The sequence below is a fragment of the Cyprinus carpio genome, chromosome A10, assembly GCF_018340385.1.
Source record: "Cyprinus carpio isolate SPL01 chromosome A10, ASM1834038v1, whole genome shotgun sequence".
Classification (NCBI taxonomy): Eukaryota; Metazoa; Chordata; class Actinopteri; order Cypriniformes; family Cyprinidae; genus Cyprinus; species Cyprinus carpio.
The window spans coordinates 845,256-865,844 of NC_056581.1; the positions used below are offsets into that span (position 1 = coordinate 845,256).

General features: G+C 36.4%; 1 protein-coding gene across 1 annotated transcript in view; it reads left to right on the top strand.

The window, feature by feature from the left end:
• The first annotated feature begins 13,529 nt into the window (after nt 1-13,529).
• plppr1 (phospholipid phosphatase related 1) overlaps nt 13,530-20,589 on the top strand; it is a 49,917-nt gene continuing 42,857 nt past the window's right edge. The window contains exon 1 of the mRNA XM_042764667.1: nt 13,530-13,742. The gene's annotated coding sequence lies outside the window, so the exon portion shown is untranslated. The remainder of the gene's footprint in view (nt 13,743-20,589) is intronic.

The following is a 20,589-nucleotide window of genomic DNA, read 5'->3' on the forward strand; positions in this document are numbered from 1 at the left end:
AGCATACTAAGTTCATGCAAAGTACTTGATTATATTTTTTTTATTTGATATTACATTTCAGTTCAATATATTTTAATGGTACTAAATTGCAGCTTCATTACAAATGTGCAATATAAAAATATAAAAATACATAACATACACATCTCAATAGAAATAAAATAAAAGTATATTCTAGTTTACCATAATTGCTTGTCGGTTTATCTGGCAGTACACTTTAACCATATTTCAAAAAGAATAGAATTCTGAAAATGCATATATAATTAATATTTAAGTCCTACTTAAGTGGGTCAGCACTCCTAAGTTTATCCAATTACATTTAATATATGTTTAAACTATAATACATTTTAATTAAATTGTGTCTGAAAACATTACATTTAGTGCACACTTAAGTATATTAAAGTATATTATTTCTGTAAGAAGTACTCTTTTTTAAGTATGCTAAAATGTAACTATTTTTCACAATGGATCTGATTAGATAATGAGTTAATAAGAGATTATATAATTTCTCTTCCATTCATAGTAGTGAAACATGGAAGGGCAAATTCAGTACATTGCATCATGGGGTACAATACTCCACCCACAAAACACCTTTTCCACACACATTATCAAAAACCAAATCATCTTTTTATTCCATACATAAAAAAATAATATTCTATATTAATAAAAGTGAGTAGTATAGTAGTGTTGTAGTTTATTCTGTAATAATTTATAGGCTATATTAAGAAAAATGTATTGTATTGCTGTTGGTCCATCAGATTGTAACAGAAAGCACTGAAATATGTACAGCTGCTACATAAAGCCCCGTGAAAGAGAACAGATTCAACACTGTGTCCTTATTTACATGCACACATGGCCTTGTTGTCCAGTCATGTGTGAGAAAGCAGGAGCCCTAAAACACAGACCTACACCGTGACAAAATGTGATTTTGTGTGTGTGTGTGTGTGTGTGTGTGTGTGTGTGTGCCCCACATAATCTGGTCTTCAAACTTAGCCATGTTTTCTGGAGATCACTCCTCGCCATTGCATGCGTTTTGATGTTACCATGGCTACTTTCTCTCCGCTGAAGTTATTTTTAGTATCTGTGAGCTCTCACCGCAGGCAGACACATTCTGTGTGAGAGGAAGGCCGCTGAGCAAAGATGGCAGCGACAAAGCAGAATGAGGAATATTGTGGCTGAGGATTTCTATATTGTCTCAACTAAAGAGGATTATGTGTATGGAAGAGCAGCAGCGTTCTGGAATATAAACACATGGGGTTAAAAGAAAGAAAACAGACTGTAAACAGGGTTGTGAAGTGGGGATCGCAGCTCAAGCCGTGCACTGACAATGTACACCATACCATTACCCACAGATTCTCCGTCCACATGAAAACGCAAGAACATGCTATGATGCACTGTCAAGAGCATGCCAAACCAACAGTTGGCGATAAGCCATATTGGCCAATCAGAAGCCTGAAAAATAGGCGGAGATAACAGCGCAGGCTCCAATGTTTGCACATGGACGAACGGCCAAACCACGTAGAAAAAGCTGCAGTTTTAAAAATAACCACATTCGTGTGGACAGGGCCTAAGAAGCAGATTTTCATGTCTACCTATATCATATCATCTTAATTTAACATTAAATAACATTTAAAACATAGTTAATTTTTCTTTATCACAATATCGCGAATAAAGGAACATAGTGAAAAAAAGAAATTCACATAATTTCAGCATTTTTATTTGAACAAAAAACAAAATGAAAACAATTTTCAGGATCAGTCTAGTGCTGTGTTTGAAATCGCCCCATATACCCTCATTCACTATTCTTTACATTAGCCCACTAATATACTCCACTTAGAGTGAATGAAAATGAAAATGAAAACAATTAAAAATAAATCTGTACCTGTATAATATTATGTTGTACTCACATTTGGACAAGCGGTTAGGAAAATGAATGGATGTATCATTCAGCTGCAGCCACCATCTTCTGGCGAGGTGCGGGAACTCACAATCTTCACAGTGTATTATGGGTTTTCTCTAGCCTTTGAATGTACATAGGTTGTACACTTGTTATTGCGATCCATTATGGGATTGAATGAGTACACTCGATAATGTCCACTATGGTTTCAGACACCACTACAAATGGTTGCCTCTCAAATACTGCCCTGTTTAAGGATATAGGTTGCAATTTCGGACACAGCCTAGGTTTTTTTCCTACTGTAACATCATTACTGCACAATTTCAGGCTCCAAATGGTTCACTACCATGCAGACTCAAGCTCCAAATGAATCACTACTGCACAGACTCAAGCTACAAATGAATAACTCCTGCACTGACTCAAGCTCCAAATGAATAACTCCTGCACAGACTCAAGCTCCAAATGAATCACTACTGCACAGACTCAAGCTCCAAATGAATCACTACTGCACAGACCCAAGCCCCAAATGAATCACTGCTGCACAGACCCAAGCTCCAAATGAATCACTACTGCACAGACCCAAGCTACAAATGAATCACTACTGCACAGACCCAAGCTCCAAATGAATCACTGCTGCACAGACCCAAGCCCCGAAATGAATCACTACTGCACAGACCCAAGCTACAAATGAATCACTACTGCACAGACCCAAGCTCCAAATGAATCACTGCTGCACAGACCCAAGCCCCAAATGAATCACTACTGCACAGACCCAAGCTACAAATGAATCACTACTGCACAGACCCAAGCTCCGAATGAATCACTACTGCACAGACCCAAGCCCCGAATGAATCACTACTGCACAGACCCAAGCCCCGAATGAATCACTACTGCACAGACCCAAGCTACAAATGAATCACTACTGCACAGACCCAAGCTCCGAATGAATCACTGCTGCACAGACCCAAGCCCCGAATGAATCACTGCTGCACAGACCCAAGCTACAAATGAATCACTACTGCACAGACCCAAGCTACAAATGAATCACTGCTGCACTGACTCAAGCTCCAAATGAATCACTGCTGCACAGACCCAAGCTACAAATGAATCACTGCTGCACTGACTCAAGCTCCAAATGAATCACTGCTGCACAGACTCAAGCTCCAAATGAATCACTGCTGCACAGACCCAAGCTACAAATGAATCACTGCTGCACAGACTCAAGCTCCAAATGAATCACTGCTGCACTGACTCAAGCTCCGAATGAATCACTGCTGCACAGACTCAAGCTCCAAATGAATCACTGCTGCACAGACCCAAGCCCCAAATGAATCACTGCTGCACAGACCCAAGCTACAAATGAATCACTGCTGCACAGACTCAAGCTCCAAATGAATCACTGCTGCACAGACCCAAGCCCCGAATGAATCACTACTGCACAGACCCAAGCTACAAATGAATCACTGCTGCACAGACCCAAGCTACAAATGAATCACTGCTGCACAGACCCAAGCTCCAAATGAATCACTGCTGCACAGACCCAAGCTACAAATGAATCACTGCTGCACAGACCCAAGCTACAAATGAATCACTGCTGCACAGACCCAAGCTCCAAATGAATCACTGCTGCACAGACCCAAGCTCCAAATGAATCACTGCTGCACAGACCCAAGCTCCAAATGAATCACTGCTGCACTGACTCAAGCTCCAAATGAATCACTGCTGCACAGACCCAAGCTCCGAATGAATCACTCCTGCACTGACCCAAGCTCCGAATGAATCACTGCTGCACTGACTCAATCTCCAAATGAATCACTGCTGCACAGACTCAAGCTCCAAATGAATCACTGCTGCACAGACTCAAGCTCCAAATGAATCACTGCTGCACAGACCCAAGCTCCAAATGAATCACTGCTGCACTGACTCAAGCTCCAAATGAATCACTGCTGCACAGACTCAAGCTCCAAATGAATCACTGCTGCCACAGACCCAAGCTCCAAATGAATCACTGCTGCACTGACTCCAAGCTCCAAATGAATCACTGCTGCACAGACTCAAGCTCCAAATGAATCACTGCTGCACAGACTCAAGCTCCAAATGAATCACTGCTGCACAGACTCAAGCTCCAAATGAATCACTACTGAATTTGGCTTATTTTTTCCACAGCAGAAAGAAACAGACACATTATCCATCTTGTTTTTTTTTTTATTTTTTTATTTTTTTACTGTGTATGTTTACGATAATAATTAATTAATTGTACTCTTATTCTGTAAGCATCCATTCACTGCAGTTAATCCATTGGTGAGTAAGTGATTTAATGCACATTGCTTCTTTCTTCTAAGTTCTGATGAAGAAATAAGCTCATCTACATCTTGGATGGCCTGAGGATAAGTACATTTTCAGCATTAAAAAAAAAAAATTGTTTTTGGGTGAACAATATTCAACCCACACAGGCGATATAGAAGCCGGACCTTCTTTTCTGTGTTTACAAACATGATGTAAATAAGAATAAATATAAGACATAACACATAAGAACCAATGGCATAAGACTGGAATTAACAAACAAACAATAAATAAATCAGAAATTAATCATGATTAACTATTTTAATTAATTACCAGTTCTATTAGAGATATTTAATGCAATTGAACTAGACATGCAATTTTACAAAACTGTATAGGTCTAATTTAAAAATGTTGACACATTCCCTGTAATAGGAATTGCAAATGATATTCCCTGAGGTCTGCTGTTCATGCAGTATGATAAAGAGAAGTGAGATGTCACAAATGTCACAGTGATGTTCTCTTCAAAACTCTTTGGATCTGTTATGGTCCTATATTTCTCCAGGTTTCTCATGCTTCCGCTGAGCCGGAGACAGGAAACTCAGCAGGGATCATTGAGTAAACCCATCACAGGGGAGGTCAGATATTTCCACGGGTCTTATTTTCTCACGCAAACACAAATGTCAACAAGACAGAGAGTCTGAAGACATTTTTCATTCTGTCACTGAAATATTGCTGTCCATGGCTATCCAGGATAAATTAGTTAATATCTGCCTGTGTGTTTTTTTTTTTTTTGTTTTTTTTTTTTTTTGCAATTTCTGGTCCACTGGCAAAAGTGCAAACAGAATTGTCTCTGCAAATAAGTATTTTTATTTATTTATTTATTTATAAATCACTCTTTCTTTCTTTCTTTCTTTAATTTTCATTAATTCACTCACTCACTCACCCTCATCTCACTTTTTCTGTACTTAAAAAAGGTCCCACCATAACACTATGATTTTGGTCCCACCATAACACTATTAAAAAAAATATATCATATCTAAATATATTGCTAATGAGATTTGAGTACTGGACTGTTTTATATTTAAAAAATAAAATAAGTTTTAAAAATAATTAAGTTTTAAAATAATTAAACTAAAAATTATTTTATGGTTAACATTCTTATTTTGTTCTAATTTTCTCTCTCTCTCTCTCTCTCTCTCTCTCTCTCTCTGTGTGTCTGCAAGTGTGAATGTTTATGCTTAATGGATGACATGATTGCACATAAAAATAAAATATTAAACTCCTAATATTTATATGTATATTAAATTCACTCTTTAGTGTATTTACTGACAAATAGTGAGCAAAACTGCAGTAACAGGGTAAATTTAGAGCTGAGAATGAAGCACGTGATATCTTGGACACAATTCCCTTTGTCAGGGTGGGTTGGTCTCCCTGGAGTCCCATTTACAAAATATTGGCTCAGCCAAACTGTCTACACATTGATTTAGTGCCGTCCTAAGATACCTATGTCCCTGCCTCTTACATCGCCATGGCAACCGATCAGTGCAAGGGCTGCTGATGTTGTACTACTAAATACAAATATCAGTTGGGGTCTATGCATACAGATCACATGCTGCCTTTGTCAAGTAGCTGTTTTAAGGATAAACAACCATTAAGAGCTCACAAATCAACATCAGCTGTTGTAATTGTGTTTGAAACATTTGAATGCCATAAAATTATTCCTTTAGATTCTCCGTTCTTGAGCAGGACTCCTGTTATTCTGAGCTTGTGAGTTCTCTGAGTTCTTCTTCTTTTAACTATTACTTCTTTTCACTGAGGAATCCAGTAGAAATTCTATATGACAGATCATACAAGTCATATACATTATGTTATCAATATTTTGGCCTGCAATGAATTTCAGCTTCCGCTTTCAAGGTTTTTCCACTTTTCTGTGCTGTATTTGAGTGCAGAAACCTCAAATCCTCAACCTTCATCAGTCTTACTGAAATAGCACTGCGTTGTGACTATTTCAATTACAAGTCATTGTCATTTTTCACCAATCCATCTGCCTTCACAGTAAATTAGATTCAATTAATATTAGACTCGATTAGTACACGACTAGTAGGTTAATTCTCACTATACATTTTTTTATTTTAACACTGAGATTTGGTTAAGGATTTATTTAAAAAACTAAAAATTCACTCAGAAATTGCCAGAATCAATTTACAAATGATTACAAAGAAACAAGTAACACACTGATTTTTTTTTTTTTTTTTTTTTTTAAGCAGAAAGGCTGACATACTATTTTCTTGTGAAACATTCTCTAATAATCTTATTAAAAGCTTGGAAAATTGTTTTTACAGTGTTCTCACTTCTTTGGGATACTATTTTATGCTTTCTTTAAAGGTGCTGTATGTAGGATTGACACCGAGTGGTTGAACTAGGTATCGCAGTCCAAATTCAAAATATTGGAGAGGGTTTTTTCCTCCTCAGACTTGACACACGCAGTTTGCCAGACTGACAATGGCAAAAAAAAAAAAAAAAAAAAAGGGACCAAAGCACTAGATGATGAATGAAATGAAATACGCTGTGTTTTCCACCAACTGGCACCCTGGGATGTCGAAATATAATTGGGTAAACTGGAAATGGGTAGAGTCAAAATCTTACATACAGCACCTTTAAGTTTTTGAATTTTCTCCAACATTCATGCACAAATTCATGTATTTTATCCCTTGGTGACAGTCACACAGAACTTTTCTTAAATGTGAATTAATAATCAATAAATAATGAATGTAGAATACAGTATATACACACAAAACAACAGACCACCAATGCATTTGAAAGATAAGCTCAGTATAGGCTAGGTTTTCTATTGCCGATCAATAAAATGATGTTATACTTTAAAAAATGTATTGTGTACATAGTTATTCATAACCACCAATTTCACAGAAAGAGTGTTAAAACATTGATGTTTTAGTGCAAAAAATAAATAAATAAATAAATAATTCTCACGAATCTGGCTTTGATTAGAACATATCACATCCAGTCTATCAAATAGTTTTATTAGTTTCCCCTTTAAACTGAATTAATTGTAAAATTGTAATGAATGTAACCAGTATTACCTTAACAGACATCCTGCACTCTTTGTGCTGTGGTCAGGAATGATGCATCCCTCAGAAAACTCTACTAGCCCCTATCAGAATTTTTAGCAGTGTAGTTAAAAATCGCATACTTGCTCCTCCCTAGTATTTTTTAGTGTCTTATGTCAATATCTGAACACCTTCCTCTTCTGTTTGCCAGGGCAAGTCAGCAGATTTCATATTATAAAATGTACCTCTCCACTTCACTGCAGTCTTAAAATAGGTGTATTTCCTGCATTATTCTTAGAATCAACTTTATATTTAAACATACACTGTGAGACAACTGAACTTTTTTTATTCACTTATCGGTGAAGTTTTTATCATGTGTTACCAGTAGTGCACTTTAAGCCATTAATGACATTTTGCTGAATATTTCCTCACCCTCATGCCATCCAAGATGTAGATGAGTTTGTTTCTTGATTTGGAGAAATGAATCATTGCATCACTTGTTCACCAGTGGATCCTCTGCAGTGAATGGGTGCCGTCAGATTGAGAGTCCAAACAGCTGATAAAAACATCAAAATAATTCACAAGTAATCCACACCAATACAGTGCATCGGTTAATGTCTTGTGAAGCCAAAAGTTAAATGTTTATAAGAAGCAAATTAATTATTAAAGGGTACATGGGATGCCCATTTTGATTCTTTAGTGTCTTCATGAAATGTCTGTAACATACTTTGGTTAAATTTCCTCAATGGTCGTATAAAACAACAACATTTTTACCTTGTCAAAAACAGCTCTGGTCAAAGCGACCCATTTCGGTGCATGTCTCTTTAAATGATAATGAGCTCTGCTTATCCAGCCCCTCTCTTTGGTGGAAGAGGAAAGGCGATTTGCTAATAATAATAAAAAATATAAAGTGTTAGAGGAGTGAATGGATTTTTATCATTGTAGGATGGTTGTGTACTGTACACACACTGCTAAGCAGAGCTGGGTAGATTATTTACAGACAGTAATCCGTTACTGATTCCAAATTATAGGACAAAAATTGTAGTTAGTAAAGTAATCCATTACAGTACATTACTCATTTTAGGAAATATAATCGGACTACTTTTTGATTACTTTTAGAATACTTTTGATCTAACTGCACTGGGGTTTGTGAAGGATTTGCAGGTGTTCGTGAGTTTAATGAAAAGCAAATAAATAAATTATAATCATGTAAAATTAAAATAAATAATTTAAAATAAAATGAAATAAAACAATTACTAAAAAACAAGAAATGCTTACCAGCATGTCATATGGTCATTAAGCAATGTAAATGTGATGCTTAATTATTTACTTATTACCTTATAATCTCAGAGGTACTTCAAGTAAATATATCATGTGAAAGAAGTTCAGATGACAAAAAAGTTTGGGAATCCCTTAATTACATGTAAATAAGAAATGTGAACATGCATATCTTAATGTGCTTGAAAGACAAAAGCTTACCAAAGACATCATAATACATGGTTAAATAACCACAGAGTGATTTATGCACTTTTGAAATGTTGAGAAAACACTTTTTAAAACTGAAATGATTTTTATATAATTTTTCTATAATCAATAATAACGCTTACTCCAGTGAAAAAGTCTCCCTTTGTCATCTCACATCAAAATCTACCAACATTTTTTTTTTTTTAAGAATTAACGGCACTGCTGATTCAGACCAGACATTTTTTTTTTTTTGACTGAAGAAAGCAAAACTGATATTTTTTAAAATGCAAAAGCTGATGCATGATAACTAGAAAAGTAATATGATCTGATGATCACCACACTCCATCAGTCCACCATTCAGTATGCAAACCCACACTCTGTGTTGCCAACTGTCTGCTCTGTGAGGATCTGTAATGGTGTAGGAAGACATTTCATGGAAGTCTTTATGGCTGATGATTGCTCTTAATTGTTGTTTTATAGACAAATAACATAATGCCATTTTCAGGTCCAGATGAACTCACATGCTGCAAACTCAACAGCCTTATAATAATCATAAACTGTCATACTCTCATAAAATGGGCAATGAACATCAGGAAAAACAACCTCCCCACCCAGTCACCAAATCTAGACATTACTCATCGTTAATATGGTGTTTTGAAGTGCAGAGTGCATGATACATGTTTCTCACTTCCCACATTTATGAAAGAAAAATGATTAAAAAAAAAACACTGATCAAAATCCATGTTTATGGGATTTAATGGGAGATGTATGATTCATGAACAAATCATTCTTGTGAGTCAGATCTTTTCAATGAATCAGTGGGTCCATTTAACAGAACTTGTCTGGATGATTTGTTCATAATTAGTTCACCAAAAAAAGTCCTCAACCTCAGGCCATCCAAGATGTAGATGAGTTTGTTTCTTCATCAGATTTGGAGAAATGTATCATTACATCACTGTCTCACCAGTGGATCCTCTGCAGTGAATGGGTGCCATCAGAATGAGTCCAAACAGCTGATAAAAACATCACAATAATCCACACCACTCCAGAACTTGTCTGGATGATTTGTTCATGAATAAGACTGATCCAATTCTCAAAACCTCAAATTCGACCCACAATTACTTTTACTCTCACTACAAACTTGGGGGTATTTATTAATTAAATAAATGCATTAAATACATATATGCATAGCTACATACATAAATTAATGAATGTATGCATGTTCAGGTATAAACAGACTATCCAAAATCATAAAAGCTTTTTGATTTTATTTTCCTCTTATTCTCATGACATACATACATTGATATATTTACAGAATGTACTGTATAACTGGATTTTTGATCAAATTTCTATAACGTGTCATTAGTGCTAAATCAACTAATCTATTTAATTTTTTTATTTTGACAGTATAGTTGAATAATTGAATAATTAATGAAAGAGCAGAATCCCAGTAAATGAGATTCATCTGAAAGGTAAAATTATTCTATGACTGATATACAGGCATATGAATACATATTTAATTGCCCATATTTTAATAGAAGATATGTCATCACAGCAGCACTATCAAAGCAAATTTAATAACCTATTAACCTCAAAACTGTTTTGACTGACCAAATTTCACAAATGTTAATATTCAGATGAAATGACAAAATTAAAAATAATGTTGCCATTCATCAAAAGTCCTGACATAAGATTTTGTGCCTTATGGTCAAGGGAGAGAGGAAAAAAAAGAGGTGTAGGTCATCTTCCCCCTGGGGGGCATTTCACCCCATCTTACCCTGTGTATGATTATATTTGGTTACATTTGATTGCAAAAATTAGTTGTTTCAGATATAGCCTAAAAAATATAAGATGAAAAAATGCAGCAAACATTATCTTCTTTACCAATGTCAATAATGAAAGAGAAATGGGTTGATGAGAAGAGGATTAGGCCTGATAGTTAATGATTAAATACAAAGGAGGGTCTTCCCCTCTCAGATGCATTGAAAGCTGCTGGCCTGAGGGGGAACACACACACACACACACACACAGAGAGAGAGAGAGAGAGAGAGAGAGAGCACAAAGCAACATGCACTCCTTGCATTCCTCCAGTCTCTTTGTCCAAACTGCATTCATTAAACGCCTGACAGCACATCCTCAGCGCAAACAGATGCGTGTGTAGAGCCTGCCATGATGACAAATTATCATCTGATAGCAGCTGCCCAGTGAAACATGTTTTGTGGGCGTGAACAGGACGTGTTCCTGTTAGTTGTTGGTATACGTAAACATGCATTCAGATGGAAAAGCAGCTCAAACGCGCGAGAAGCACTCGTTCATTTTAGCCTCCTCAACGCGCGTGATGCAATTTTTATATATTACATTGCTTTTTCTGTTATCTATTAATCCATACGCAATTTATTATTGAAAGGTTATTTGTCTGTTTTGTACGTACTCTTTTTTTACTGTTTGTTTGTAATCTTTGTATTTTATTATTGCAATAAATAATAATGTGTAGCTACAAACATCTAATTTCCTATCAGACGTCAAATAGACATTTAGGAGATGTCTTTAAGATGTTTATATGGAAGAAGATTAGTCTCAAATATAGGCTAATTCACGCAAAAAACACGATTCACACATGCGTAGACAATTTCACATGCATGAAACCTAATTCACGTACACACAAAAAAAATTCACGTGCGTGAATTATATATTCATAAAATACATTTCACAAATGCAAAACACAATTCGTAGATATACAACTGTGCACAAAACCTTTGAATGTTTAAAATGTACGAGTGTCTGAATGTACAAATCGTCATTAACTACGAATCCACTCGGATTTGTGTGTGTGTGTTTTTTTTTGACTTTCCTGGCAGAGCTCTCTTCCCACGTGGGTCTGTCGTACTCTTTAGCCAATCAGATGCAAGCTTACCATTCAACCAATCATATCATAAGCCACTGAGAGTGCATTCAAGGAGCACGATTCTGGGCACCTTTTGCGCAATATGGATTAATTAGAACGGAAATTAAGCCTTTACATCAGTAATCCCATAGACAGTAAAAGAAATTGAGACAAGTGAAACCCATTTTTAGCGATTTTTACGGAGACAGATTAGTCTCAAATATAATTCACGCAAAAAACACAATTCACACATGCGTAAACATGCATGAAACCTAATCCACGTACACACAAAAAAAAATTCACGTGGGTGAAAAAAAAAATATATTCACAAAAAGCAATTCACATGCGCAAAATAAAATTATATATTCATAAAATACATTTCACAAATGCAAAACACAATTCGTAGATATACAACTGTGCACAAAAACCTTTGAATGTTTAAAATGTACGAGTGTCTGAATGTACAATTCGTCATTTACTACGAATCCACTCGGATTTGTGTGTGTGTGTGTTTTTGAGACTTTCCTGGCAGAGCTCTCTTCCCACATGGGTCTGTCGTACTCTTTAGCCAATCAGATGCGAGCTTACCATTCAACCAATCATATCATAAGCCACTGAGAGTGCATTCAGAAGCTCGCAGGCAATCGGGGAGACGTCAAGAGAGAAGCCCATAGAAGCCCTGGCGTTACATTTTAAAATACTATACAAAATAATTAATCAGAATACTTACTCCTGCTCACTCACGCCAAAGAACTCCCCGCTCAAGCTCGCCGTCTCTGCAAGATTAACGATGGCAGTTTGCACGCACAGCTACTAGAAGATTTACATCTGTCAGACAGGTTGCTGACGCCATCAAGCTTAGTTTGAGTCTGCGCGTCAGAAACGGAAGTTCTAAAAATCGCTAAAAAATGGGCTTCACTTGTCTCAATTGAGTTCCAATTGGGTCGCTGTGTCCATTTCTTTTACTGTCTATGGGATTACTGATGTAAAGGCTTAATTTCCGTTCTAATTAATCCATATTGCGCAAAAGGTGTGCAGAATCGTGCTCCTTGAATGCACTCTCGGTGGCTTATGATATGATTGGTTGAATGGTAAACTCGCATCTGATTGGCTAAAGAGTACGACAGACCCATGTGGGAAGAGAGCTCTGCCAGGAAAGTCTCAAAAACACACACACACAAATCCGAGTGGATTCGTAGTAAATGACGATTTGTACATCCAGACACTCGTACATTTTAAACATTCAAAGGTTTTTGTGCACAGTTGTATATCTACGAATTGTGTTTTGCATTTGTGAAATGTATTTTATGAATATATAATTTTATTTTGCACATGTGAATTGCTTTTTGTGAATATATATTTTTTTTCACGCACGTGAATTTCATTTGTGTGTACGTGGATTAGGTTTCATGCATGTGAAATTGTTTACGCATGTGTGAATCGTGTTTTTTGCGTGAATTATATTTGAGACTAATCTGCTTCCATATGTTTATGATTGAGTGTATGTAAAACAGATATTTGTACAAGTAGTTTTCTCTTGGACAGCTTGAACCTGTTGCGAAATCTGCATTGGGGAAATATCTGGTCCTCAAATCGAGTGGACCCAGATTGAAATTGCTGGATTTCACCCGTGAAAATTCGCTGAAAGGGAAACGTGGCCGCAACTTAACACTTTTCTGAAATGACTCAGAATCGATTTTTGAACCAGTTCACTGAACCCGTTCGAACGAATCGAATTCCCACCGCTTGTGCACGTATTCCCACCTCGAGTTTCCCTGTTCTACTACCGCGAAGTCTCGGCTCCTGAGTATTAATCACATCATGATAACCCTACTGGACTAGCGTCGTGCTGCGTCATACATATTCATGAGCGACTCCTTCACTATAGGAGGACGGGTACATTCGGGTTCCCGGCCCCGCCTCCCACTCTTCCCAGCGTCTCTGTGTGTATGTGTGTGTGTTTGTGTGTGTGTGTGAACTCCTTGAGCATTCACGAGCGCCTCTAATCACTGATCTCCAATCAAACACCAAACCCAGCTACGCAGAAACGCTGCAGAAAACGCAGATAATGGAATACCGGTTTTCCGAATCTATGCCCAAATGAACACTGATGGATTAATTCGGGAATAATATACACATCCATCGCACGGTAAGTTGTTAGAGGAGGTCGGAGGGGTGAAATGATGAAGCATGTGGTAGCTGCTACCTGCCATTGTCTCGTGCGTCCGGTGATATTTTGAGTCCATTTTACATTTGTTGGCAAGGAAACGGGGAGATTTCTTAACACGCCTATTATTTACATCTTTAAAAAAAAAAAAATTGCATATAAAAATGCGCTAATAGTAAATCATGTACAACTTGGCTTGTTCGGACACCTAGTGAAAGCTACATGTTGGAAACAAGTGATCTTCTCATCCTAGTCTTGATGGAGCATCTCCGCGATGATTGACAGCTGTCCCCATGCTATGATGCATCAGTGATGTATAATTCGCTTTTGAAAGGCATAAAACGTACTAATAGCAAAGTTTCGAAGATTTTGTGCGTAAAGCGAAAGAAAACAATTAAACGATGCTTCTTGTTAGGAACAAATACGAAGCAGAATCGTGTTTGATGATTTGACATTTATCTGATTTGTCCGAATGCCATCTGCAGAGCCAGTAATGCTGGGCACACAGATGGGTCCACATAGCCTTTGGGTTCAGTTTCATTTAATCAGATACATATTATAGCCAGAAAAGCAGAATTCAGTGATTTATGTAGTGATTCACTGTCTCCTGCAGAATTGTGATGATCATTTGGGATCTTTCTGCTCCAATGCAGGTCTGTAGTATATTGTGAAGCCATAACATGGTCACATGATGGGGGAACCCTCAAGGTAGTGGGCCACACATTGCAATGCATGTTTAAAGCATGATCTCCGGTTGCTGTGGTTGCTCAAATCAAGGATGTGAAGCTTGAAAATAAATTCACTTATAATGATTACAGGTATTTTGTGTGGATTTTAGTCACACTCGATCTGGAATCACCCAGTTTCGCAGCCTAATATTATACACACTCAGAAAAAAAAGTACAAAAGCTGTCACCTTTATTTAGCCCTAAAGGGTGCATTTTGGTAGCTTAAATGTACATTTTAGTGTCTGAAGTTTACATATTGGTATCCTTTGTAAATGTACTGCCACAGTGTCCTTTAGTTTTTTTTTATATTAGTGGTTAGTAAGTTTGTTGTTCAAACAAATTACTTGTGTCTTTTCATAGTTTAAGAGTGACTTTTTGTGCCATGGAAAATTTTACTAGCATTATTTGTTTAACTAGATTTAGCTATCATATACTAAATATGCTTATGGAGGACATGCTCCTGGATCAACATCAGCATCTTTTGTCATTCCTGTCAGACTAACCCAGCTGTAACTCTATTAGCTGCTCTAAAGTCTCAGAAAAGTGACCGCTTGGTAATAATGTTGTTAAAGCTCCGTCGCCAGCCCTAACCCTAAAATCTGATTCGTTGACAGGACTGTTGTTCCTGGACCAACAAGGATGTCTAGGACAAGGAAAAGCCTACAGATAGACTCATTTAGTAACATCTGTTCATGAGAAGTGAACACATGGCTGATTGATGGACGGTAATCTCACAGAATGCCAGAACTATCAAAGACTGATTCCTGCTGCTGGATTTCATTTCAGTTGTAGTTCAACATGGTTACTGTCATTGAGCAACTACAAAATGTATAGAATATATAAAATGTATGTTTGTATGTAAATAAGAAGGTAACGCTAGAGAGTTTTGCATTTGTCAGATGTCCGGTTTAGGGTTTCCAAAGTCGTGGAAAACCTGGAAATTGAGCAAATGTGAGCTGCCACACATGATTTACTGTAAACTAACCTCAGTGTCCTGTAGGGAAATCTGTGAGACTGGGACAAGTGCAGAGTTTGAGCACACATTAACAGCACATCATGTTTGCCAAGGGTTTATTTGTCGATTTTCATTTGGAAAATGTCCTGGCAGTGTTTGAACAGCATGATATATAGACAAGTACTTGATTGTTTAGTTGTAAAAGCAGCATTTAATCGAAAATGCAATGAAGTGTGCTATGGCAGATATCCATCAGGTGTGAAGTCGGCTGTAATGCTGACCAGAGAGACAGGAAGATGAATAATACTGAGATCCACTGTGACCCCTTTCATTCTTCTGAAAATGAAAGCTTTGGTTAATTCTCTAAGGCAGATATTCGGAAATGCCTCAGTCAAGATTTTAATTACTCAGCAGTTGAAATGCAAAGGAAAATCACGGTTTCCCCATAGAACAACATTTTTTTTCCCCCGTATGCCAGTAATGGATTTCCCCCGACTGTTAATTGCTGGTGAATTGGAAAGAGGAAATAGTGCACAGCTCTTGAAGGGTTTGAAGCAAGAATTATCCATGCAAGACGCTTTAGATTTATGTGTTAGTTCCAGAGAACACGTTTAAACCGAACTCTGCTCGACTGCGCTGACATATTTACAACAGGTTAGATGAATACTTAACCCATCACACAGTTAAAAAAAAAAGAAAAAACTAATTTAGTGTGTCAGTAATATATGTGAAAGTGCTGTTCCATATATGTTAAAACTAGTTTTTATGTTTTCTGCTGAAACTGTCCGTGGTTTTGCCCTTTCAAAGCTTTCTAGGGAGTTGTGGGTGTTATTAGGGTGACCTGCGTGGTTGTTGCTCTGTGGTCACTAGCGTTAGCTAGTTGGTTGTTGCTCAAGTGTTGTGTAGTTGCTTAGCATGATTGTTCTGCTTTCTAGGAGAGATTCCTTTGGTCCAATTTTCATATTTGCATAGTAGGGCTGCACAATTAATCAAATTTCTAAATTTCTGAATCCATTGCAATTATGTATGCCACAATTACGTAATCGTTCAAAGCGGCAATTAATCGCTCAAAGTCCACTTATGTTATTCTGCGTGCTTATGATGCATTTTTTCTTTCTTCATGTTATCTTAAGGTTTTTTCCCCTCATTTTAATTTTAGTTTTAGTATATCATTTTAATACCATTCATATTTTTACCTTTTTATAAAATAAAGAAGAAACCAATCCAATGTATAGTTGTCATTTGAGGCTTAATACTATAGAAAAGCACTAAAAGTTGTTCATTTAGAGTGTTTTCAGCCTTTTTAATTTCCATATAAAAATAAGGCATGCAGTTGCATCAAACAATGGTATAAACATCATTCAGTGTAAATTGTGATAATCGTAATTAATAATCGCGATTACATTTTCAAGGGAATAATTGACAATTATGAGTTTTGTCATAATCGTGCAGCCCTAATGCATAGTAGGGCTCCACAATATTGAAAAAAAACAAACAAACAAACAAACAAACAAAAAAACCAAACAAAAACTGACATTGCAATATTTTGTTTTTTTGCAATACAGTATATATATTTTGATGTAAAAAATTTTCACCAGATGACTTGACTTGACAGATGACTATATTTGGAAAAGGATTCATTCTGGAATAATTGATTTTTGAATCATTTTGATTTTTGATATGATATTCTTAGAATTAAACAAGCTGACTGGTTCATGTTGCTTGCTGCTTTACATTTAAATGGCTGGTTAGCATTCACTTCAGTCCGTCTTCCTCTGAAACCCTCCACCTTCCCTAGCTCCACCTGTATAGATCTGCTACAGGTTATTTTATATGCTATTTGTGCAGCAGCAGTATGTCTTAAATACTCACAGCACCGTATCGACTTATGAATTGGCAGTAGCAACTTCCTGTACTTGCTTGCAGCAGCAGCAGAAGCAATAATCTACAAATACAGCAATAACCAACAGCAGCAGCAATTAAGCAGCAGCAGCGTAGCAAATATATTCCATCAAGACCAAATACATTAACATTGCCATATCCATTACCATGGTAAAATCTTCAGAGAGTTCTCATGATATATATATATATATATATATATATATATATATATATATATATATATATAGGAATTAGGGTATTTACTTTTTACAAGAACCAACTTAAAATACTCTTAGTGACCATAAATGAACACCACATCAGTTTTCTTAGGTCACATTCCCACTGTTTTTAATTTTTTTAGTTTGACTGTACAATACTAATATGGATTTTATTGTGATTATTGCTAAACAGATATATTAAACAAATGAAGATTATGTATAGCAGTAATACTGTTGTACTCTAAAATATAAAATAGACTATTTAATAAAAATGAATACATATTTGTGTTTTATAGTAGAACGTTAAAATTACTAATAGACATGTGTTCATGTCTTCATTTTAAATCGTTAAACCATCTAGTTTTTATTTTGGCAGTTTACCATATGTGTTCATCTGCAGCTTGGTACTTTGGCATCGCAGAGTTCGATTTTTGGTAAATGAAGGTGCTCTGAAAACTGGCAACACATGTACAGTCAGAGTTTTATTAAAGAATTTCCTTGCTCTTCCATGCTTAATAATGTCAGTAAATGGAGATTTTGAAGCCCTTCAAAGGAAATGCAATGCGTTTGTGTAAGAAAAATATCCATATTTATAAACCATTACCTCTAGCTTCCTCTAACTGTCATATGCGCATTCAAAAGAGATTGGCGTTCCAGCAGATGACGTAGGTGACAATATTTTTCTTACACAAACACATCACTTCTCTTCAGAAGGCCTTTATTAACCCCCCGGAGTCATGTGATGTTGTTTCATGATGGATGGATGCACTGTTTTGGGCTTCAAAATCTTCACCCTCATTCACTGCCATTATTAAGCTTGGAAGAGCCAGGATATTTTTATATCCAGGATATTTTTTTTTTTAATACAATTCCAATCGTATTCTTCTGAAAGAAGACAGTCAAATGTGACCCTGGACCACAAAACCAGTCTTAAGTCGCTGGGGTATATATGTAGCAATAGGCAAAAATGAATTTTATGGGTCAAAATTATTGATTTTTCTTTTATGCCAAAACTCATTAGGATATTAAGTAAAGATCATGTTCTTGTAAGATATTTTTTACATTTCCTACTGTAAATATATTAAAATTAAATTTTTGATTAGTAATATGCATTGCTTAGAAATGTATTTGAACAACTTTAAAGCAATTTTTCTTAATATTTAGATTTTTTTGCACCCTCAGATTACAGATTTTCAAATAGTTGTATCTCGGCCAAATATTTTCCTATCCTAACAAACCATACATCAATGGGAAGCTTATTTATTCAGATTTCAGATGATGTAGAAGTCTCAATTTTGAAAAATTGACCCATATGACTGGTTTTGTGGTCCAGGGTCACATATACTGTACACCTAGCATGGCTTGAGGGTTAGTAAATCATGGGGTAATTTTAATTTTTGGGTGAACTATCCCTTTAAGCCATAACACGAAATTACATTTATTTTGATATATGATGCAGCCATAATTCATAACAGTTAGTAATATCTTGTAATGCACTGCTACAAGATCAGGAAAAAACTGCAATTTCCCCCCCCAAACCAGTAAAGCACAAACCCTATTTTGCTGCCAATAGTTATCAGTATTGATTACTTACACAACGCTACAACAAAATCTTATCCCTAACCATAACCTTAGCATAGCGTCAGTAGCACATCCGATGATGTAGGTAGCATTACTGTTTGCCGTGATCGGATCCATCTGTTTTTGACAGGCCATGACAGCATGATTGAGTTGACAAATGAAATCGGCTGTGGGTGGGGTTTGCGGAAAAAATCACATGAAAAACATAAAAGATGGCAGATGAACAAGAGAAATGTTGTTAGTTTGCATTTATTTTTATTTATTTATTTTTTTCCAGAAAAGTACTGTTAAAAAAACTGATTTTCAAAAAAAAAAAAAAAAAAAAAATGTAGGGTGAGGACTGGGTTAATTGTTTGGAGGCAGATCTGAATCTGAGCTTGCAGTTGATTGTATGAAAGGAGCAGGGTTTAAGCGGAATAAATCATTGGGGAAGTCTGGTGTCCAACACCAAAGAGAAGTCTGTAATTTCATCGGAATATTGAGTTATGACGTTTTGATTAAACATAATTATTTAATTACATAATCATGATTAAACTATAAAGTGAAACGTGCACAGACGATTTGTACAATAAGCCCAGTAAAATACATTTAGAATATAATCTGAATTTCCATTTCATGATGACTTTAGGTTTAGAGTATCGAGCCGATTAGCTTAGCAACTATTGTAATCAATAGTGTCTAAAGTATGCTTTGTGTGAGGAGCACTATTGAGTTCCTCTAAAGAGTTTCTGCCTATGAAGATCGTTCCAGTTCAGCAGTAGACAGGAAGGTGGCTTTCTAGGCTTAGCAACAGATTTTTTTTTGTGTACCAGTTGGTCCTTCATCATTTATCTGAGCTGGGCCTCATGAACCCCCAGTCCATTAGTGGCTTCTGACTGGTATCGCATTACACTGATGGCAGTCAGAGAGATGTTGTGCTGGAGATATGTGACAGCCATTCCCTCGGGGCAGTGCTTGGATCTCAGGCTCAGATACACCAGCAGGAGAGATGCTGTCCTGGCTGAGATGGACACAGCCAGAGGGGCTTTTTCTCTCCTCAACCTTAGTGGCAAACATCCCAACCTGAGTATTTCCCAAACATACATGCATATGTCATGCAAACAGGACGTTTTTGTCATGTAGTATTTGAGTATATGTGATATTAGTGTGGCTTCTCTGTTTTGTTTTTCCCATAGGATAATATAAACCAAGATTTTTAACTCCTTTTTGAGAGTTTAGTCAATGGAGACCAGGAATATTTTAAGAATAATTAGTGGTGTTTGCCAAGGCAAGCATTAGGCTACTATTAATATTGCTCATACTTTGGGGTTTTTGGAAAATCCCAGAAGATTAATAATTACTTTAGTGGATGAAATCCTGGACTGTTTGTGCTACATACATGAATGATTGTGTGGATTGTTGAGGAGAGGGGTTTTAATACTAATTCTAATACTAAGAACTTGGTATTATGGATGATAAAGCATAAA